Below are 7,329 nucleotides of genomic sequence, written 5' to 3'. Positions count from 1 at the left end.
GAGGACAGAGAGGAACTGTGAGGACCTTGCTAGAAGCAATAGGCAGTAAGGGAATACAATACCACTGTGCTGTGAAGAAGGCTTTCATCTCCTCCTGGTAGAGGGGACTCTGAACTTGCTTCCAAGCCGGCCGGACCCTGCCTATGCCTGTGATCTGGCGCCCTGGACTGTGGATACCTGAAGTCTCCAGTAAACCAGGTAAAGAGACCGCAAATCTGTGTCCTCGTTCTTTATTGCACCATTCACCATCTTCACCTATACACCGGGAGCCCTGGGGGCCTACTTCACCTGTGGGAAGTTATACCATCTAGCTGCCATAACATCACCCCAGCGCACCCCTTAAGCAGCGTCGGTCCCCTCTGACCGAATACCACAGGTGGCGTCACAAACACAAGCTTTATTCACCAATCCTCTTAAAGACCAAGTACCCCACGGCCCTGGCAGGCGTTCCATCTGTCCACTAGGGGAACCATTACCAGCATAGGAATATAGTTTTTCTCACACAGGGAAACAGTTAATACAAGGGATTAGCCCACTAGTTGGGAATGGTTTGATCAGCTAACAGGGGAAGCCTGTCCTGCTTCTAGTCAGTCAGAGTGAGAGAGAGGGAATTAGAGTTGGAGTCTTGTCAAGTTCTGAACCAGGTGTAGGTGTAGGTCAGATGAAGGCTAGACACTACAGCGTTAACAGGTTCTAAGTCACTGGGTGCAGCAGAGGCAAGAAGATTCTGTCAGCACCAAGTCTCCCTACAGTACGAGAACACATCTAAAGGTTCATGAGGACGCTGGGGCAGTCTTGGGCCTAGGGCCCGGAAGAGGTATTGAGTGCCATATTTCTGTCTCCCCTGTGAGGAAGGGTCTCAGCGAAAGGGAAAAATGGTGGCCTTCAGGAAAGCTGTACTGCCAGATAGAAAGTCTCTGGTACCAACAGCAGAGGTTGAGGCAGGGGCAGATCAGGCAGAAAGGAGGCAAGAACTGATAGTACACAGTACAAAGGGAACATCACCAAAAAAGACCCTGTCTGAATCTGTATGCTGCAGCCATCTGCAACCGAATTGTACAGTAAAGCTGAACTTGTTAAACTGGATCCAAGGTCTCCCGTCTTGATGTAGCTGGTTCCGGTCCCATGGACGAGGATATTCCAAGGACTCCCAAACGAAAAGTGAGTAAAGCACGAACTCCGCAGCACAACACCCTACACCTGTCTGATTCCTGTTTAGAAGAGGGGTTTCAGGGCAAAGAGAACTCAGTTCCGTCCCACAGCAAACTTGCCCTGACCCCCCCTCCATATCCATGAGGCTGGTCTACATTTAGAATTTTACCCAGATTTGGGATTATTAGAGTAGGGACACTTATATTTAATTGTCTGGTATTTCTCCGATGTTTATGTCTAGTTTTTAATATGTTGTACTTATTATGAAACTTCAAATTTTTTATGCATTTCAAAAATAAAGTACAAGTGATTTTCAATACTCATGTGGTTCCCCTACCTGACAATTTGTTAGTGTTATGGCTGACATATATGAAATGCATAGGTAATTGAATATTAAACTGACTGAAAAGCTTCTGAGTTAGAGGAGCTTCTGCATAATATTCATGCTATAGGTTTTTTTTTGAGAATTCTGTGATGCTCATTGCTCAACTTAGTATTCTCATCTGGAGACCACCTTTGTGGAGGAGGACAATTTCTTCTTCAGGCAAGCGATCTATTTGACATCCCAGAACTGTGGCACCCATGTGCCAAAGTGACGACGCAGCTGTTATCATATTACTGTGTGGGGCTAAGGAACATATCTTGTTGTGCAACTCTTCATTCCTGTCCAGAAACCTACCATCTGTGTACCGACTGGCATCATACTGGATGTGCACCTCCAGGTACATTCACTAGAGTCAACAGAGTTAAATGTAGCTTTAAATATTTGGAATATTTTAAAATCCCACAGCTTCTCTCTCCATATGCGAGAGCTGAGGGAAACAAGGAAGCACCTGTTGATAAATGATGTTTGGGAGAAATTGGCAAGTGTTGGGGTAGTTTCGTAGTGTTAGGCTACATTAACATGGACTGCTTAGATGAGCAGACTAGCTACATCCACGAATTGCTGACATGACTGGCTCCACAAAATGAATGGGCACAGACATTGCCTTATAATTACATACACCAGTCTGCTCTGTAGATTTGGGTCAGAACTCAGAAGGCATGTGGACAATTTGGGCATTACGGTCTATTTACAGACCGAGAAATATGTCCTTCTGAGCAATGAGGCTAAGTGTAGTCAACAAGTTTTCCAATATGGAGCTTCATGTAGCCTTTTCCAGTGGCCTTATCAGCTGCTTCTCTTGTTAAGGTGCCGTCACATTAAGCGATATAGACAACGAGCCGATTGCTGCAGCGTCGCTGTTTAGGTCGCTAGGAGACGTCAAACATGGCAACAGCTGAGCGATGCAGGAGCGATCCAGTGACGTAACGGCGACTCACTTATCGTTCTCACTGGTTGTTCGCTCCATTGAAAAACATTGCAGGCATCATTGCTTTTGCTGTCAAACATGACGAATCACGCCGACCTGACGACCAATTAAAGTTCTGGACTTTCAGCAACAACCAGCGATGTCACAGCAGGATCCTGATCGCTGCTGCGTGTCAAACACAACGAGATCGCTATCCAGGACGCTGCAACATCACGGATCGCTGTCGTTCTCGTTGGAAAGTTGTTCAGTGTGAAGGTACCTTTAGTGCATTAAGTCCATTCCACAGACTAAGTCTAACCAGTTGGCCTTCCATAAAACATATAATCCGGTTGCCTTAGCTGTTGACGGTTTCTTATACAGTACCTGGAGAACAAAAATAGCTGCCATGTTAGATCCCTTGTAAGGGTACCGTCACACTATACGATTTACCTACGATCACGACCAGCGATATGACCTGGCCGTGATCGTAGGTAAATCGTAGTGTGGTCGCTGGGGAGCTGTCACACAGACAGCTCTCCAGCGACCAACGATGCCGAGGTCCCTGGGTAACCAGGGTAAACATCGGGTAACTAAGCGCAGGACCGCGCTTAGTAACCCGATGTTTACCCTGGTTACAAGCGTAAAACTAAAAAAAAAACAAACAGCACATACTTACATTCTGGTGTCCGTCAGGTCCCTTGCTGTCTGCTTCCTGCACTCACTGACTGCCGGCCGTAAAGTGAAAGTGAAAGCACAGCCGCTGTGCTCTGCTTTCACTTTACGGCCCGCAGTCACAGTGCGGGAAGCAGACGGCAAGGGACCTGACGGACACCAGAATGTAAGTATGTGCTGTTTTTTTTTATTTTAGTTTTACGCTTGTAACCAGGGTAAACATCGGGTTACTAAGCGCGGCCCTGCGCTTAGTTACCCGATGTTTACCCTGGTTACAAGCGAACGCATCGCTGGATCGCATCGCTAGATCGGTGTCACACACACCGATCTAGCGATGACAGCGGGAGATCCAGCGATGAAAGAAAGTTCCAAACGATCTGCTACGACGTACGATTCTCAGCAGGATCCCTGATCGCTGCTGCGTGTCAGACACAGCGATATCGTAACGATATCGCTGGAACGTCACGAATCGTACCGTCGTAGCGATCGAAATGGTATAGTGTGACGGTACCCTTACTTATGTCCCAATCTCTCGACAGAACAGGCACAGGTTTGTTTATTTGAAAAAAAAAAAAGATCTTAAGATCTTCCCCCTTGGCTCCAAAATCTGGGAGGATATGTGGATATGGAGTTTATTTACGTGTGTTTTGGACTTATTCCGCTCCAAAAATAGCCTAAAAAATTACTCAATATTTGCTTGACTCTTTCTTTTCATTTCTTTTGTAAAGCGACTTGCTGTTCACATGTTCAGTTTTTTAAGCGTTTTTCTTCGGCTTGGTTTGGAAACATGCCTGGTAGGAAAAAAGAAAGTGAGCAACTTTTTTAAGTGCTCCCTGATAGAAAACCACTTCAAACAAAGCACTGTTCAATCAGAAGGCTGCAAATATTTTTTTGTAATCAACGCAGTTACGCAGGTGACTTTGTACCTTTCTGAATCATCTTTTTGTCCTGATTTAAAAAATGTATATAGTTTTTCTGTAGCACATATAGTTTCCATGGAGAAGCATCATTATTATAAGGTATAGGAAATATACTGTCGACATTAAGAAAACAGTAATCTACAAAACAGAAAAAAATGCTTCACCTTACAAAAGTTTTTATTGAACCAAAATAATTTCACATGCAAAATAGAAACCAAAATATGAGCAGAAATTAAAAGTACTTGACATTTCACTGTCATTGATACGATTTTTCTGGGTTGTCCCTATATAACATCCAACATTAATCTGCCATCATTGAGTCATTCCAAAAACTCGGGTAGCGGTAGACCATTACTTTAATGTCCTGGTGAAATCGCTCGCCTTGTTCATCGCTTACATCCCCAAGATTTTGAGGGAAGAAATCTAAATGTGAATACAAAAAGTGCACTTTCAGAGACATGCGACATCCAAGACACTGGTATGCATTTAGCAGTTCCACAACACCTTCAACATTTTCCGGAGATTTTTGTTTTCCTAAGAAGTTTTCACAGATCCACTTGAAGCTTTTCCAAGATCTCAATTCCTTATCATTTAGAGTTCCTTCAAACACATCATCTATATACATAATTGTCTAAGGGTCACTTCCGTCTGTCTGTCCTTCTGTCACGGTTATTCGTTCGCTGATTGGTCTCGGCAGCTGCCTGTCATGGCTGCCGCGACCAATCAGCGACGCGCACAGTCCGGAAGAAAATGGCCGCTCCTTACTCCCGCACTGTCTGCCCAGCGCCCGCATACACCCCTCCGCTCACACAGGGTTAATGCCCGCGGTAACGGACCGCGTTATGCCGCGGGTAACGCACTCCGTTACCGCTGCTATTAACCCTGTGTGACCAAGTTTTTTACTATTGACGCGGCCTATGCAGCGCCAATAGTAAAAACATCTAATGTTAAAAATAATAAAAAAAATAAAAAACGATTATATACTCACCTACGCCGCCTTTCCCGCTCCTCGCGATACAACCGTCACGTTCCGTAGGCACAGATCGTCTGGCAGAAGGACCTGCTGTGACGTCACGGTCATGTGACCGCGACATCATCACAGGCCCTGCGCGAGCAGGACCTGCCGTGACGTCACGGTCATGTGACCGCAACGTCATCATAGGCCCTTCGCGCCTGCGCGAGCAGGCTGGGACCGGAAGCTGCCGCCCGTACCTCGCACAGGCGACAGAACTACAAGGGGCCCTCGGATCGGAAGGTGAGTATGTTTATTTTTTATTTTTTAACCGGTGACATACGTGGCTAGGCAATATACTATGTGGCTGGGCAATATACTACGTGGCTCTGTGCTGTATACTACGTGATTGGGCAATATACTACGTGGCTAGGCAATATACTACATGGCTGGGCAATATACTACGTGGCTGGGCAATATACTACGTGGCTAGGCAATATACTACGTGGCTGGGCAATATACTATGTCGCTGGGCAATATACTACATGACTTGGCAATATACTACATTACTGGGCAATATACTACGTCGCACGTAACTGGGCAATATACTACGTGACTGGGCAATATACTACATTGCTGGGCAATATACTACGTCGCTGGGCAATATACTACGTGACTGGGCAATATACTACGTAACTGACCAATATACTATGTGGCTACGTGGACAAGCATATTCTAGAATACCCGATGCGTTAGATTCGGGCCACCATCTAGTCTCTCATAAGCTCTCTGATCTGAGGACCAACAGATACCCCTTCCTTCAGTTTTGCTGGTGAAATGCTGGAGAATTTCTGTTAAATGTACTACAGGAAAGATATATGTCTTGGTACCGTGTTAGCCAGTAGATAGAAAAATATTTAGAATTGAGAGTCCTCAGTAGTAGATACCTTTTAATTGCTAACTGAAACACCAAGGTTACTTACTGGTAGCCGTTTTTTTCTGGAGCCCATGACAGCACACCTGAGAGAGGGATCCGCCCAGTCGGGACAGGAAACCTACTGAAATAAAAGGGCGGCACCTCTCCCTCGCTTCAGTTGGTTTTCAGAGCATGAGAGCCCCCCTTGGTTAGTACACATGGCAATCTACCACCACATCATAATAACAAATAACACCCAGCTAAAAAAGTGCGCACCAAAAGGGTGAAAAAAAGAAGGGAGGAAATATACAGGTGCTGTCATGGGCTCCGGAAAAACCGGCTACCAGTAAGTAACCTTGGTGTTTTCCCGTCTCCCATGACAGCACACCTGAGATATTTTTGGAGAAGAAACACCTTAGGGAGGGACCACCGCTTGTAGCACCCTTCTACCAAAGGTAAGGTCAGTTGAGGAGGATAGATCTAGTCGGTAGTGTCTAAAGAAGGTAGACGGTGAGGACCAGGTAGCGGCCTTACAAATTTGATCAATCGATACCTCTGCTTTTTCTGCCCAGGAAGTAGCCACAGCTCTGGTGGAGTGAGCCTTGATGCCTTCAGGGATCGGGGCACCATGAGAAGCATAGGATAAGGAAATGGCCTCCCTAATCCACCTAGCAATAGTACCCTTGGATACCCCATATCCCTTCCTGCTACCCTGGAAAGCTACAAATAAGGACTGATCCTTCCTCCACTGACTAGTCAAAGATATATACTGCAAAATAGCTCTTCTTATATCCAGTGTATGAAATTTTTCTTCCCCTGGGTTCTTGGGATTATCACAAAAAGAGGGTAACACAATTTATTGGCTCCTATGGAACTTAAGTACTACCTTCGGCAGATATGGCGGATCTGGTCTGAGCACTACTCTGTCATCAAATATCTGCGTGTAAGGAGGGGAGATAGACAGGGCCTGCAAATCACTCACCCTACGGGCTGATGTCAACGCTACCAGAAGTACTGTCTTAAGAATGAGTATTTTTATCGATGATTCCTGCAAAGGTTCAAATGGATCACTAGTCAGAGCCTCTAACACCAGATTCAAATCCCATGGAGGAACCCTGTGAAGGTTGCCCTGAAAAATCTAGAAACTTTTTCCAGGTTCTACCATATATCCTCGATGTTATTAGCTTTCTACTTTTCAACAAGGTGGAGACCAACCCTGGTGAAAACCCCTGCCTACTCAATAATGCCCTCTCAAATTCCAGGCTGCAAGATGGAAGCCCTTCACTTGAGAGTGGCATATTGGACCCTGAGTATGTAGGTCCGGAATTTCTGGTAGAATCCATGGATCGGTTACTGACATTTGTCTCAGGAGGGAGAACCAAGGTCTTTTTGGCCAAAATGGAGCAATCAAAATTACTCTCGCCT

Source organism: Ranitomeya imitator, chromosome 10, assembly GCF_032444005.1.
Source record: "Ranitomeya imitator isolate aRanImi1 chromosome 10, aRanImi1.pri, whole genome shotgun sequence".
In the NCBI taxonomy this organism is placed as follows: Eukaryota; Metazoa; Chordata; class Amphibia; order Anura; family Dendrobatidae; genus Ranitomeya; species Ranitomeya imitator.
The sequence above is the reverse complement of the archived record's forward strand: the minus strand, read 5'-3'. Positions refer to the sequence as shown.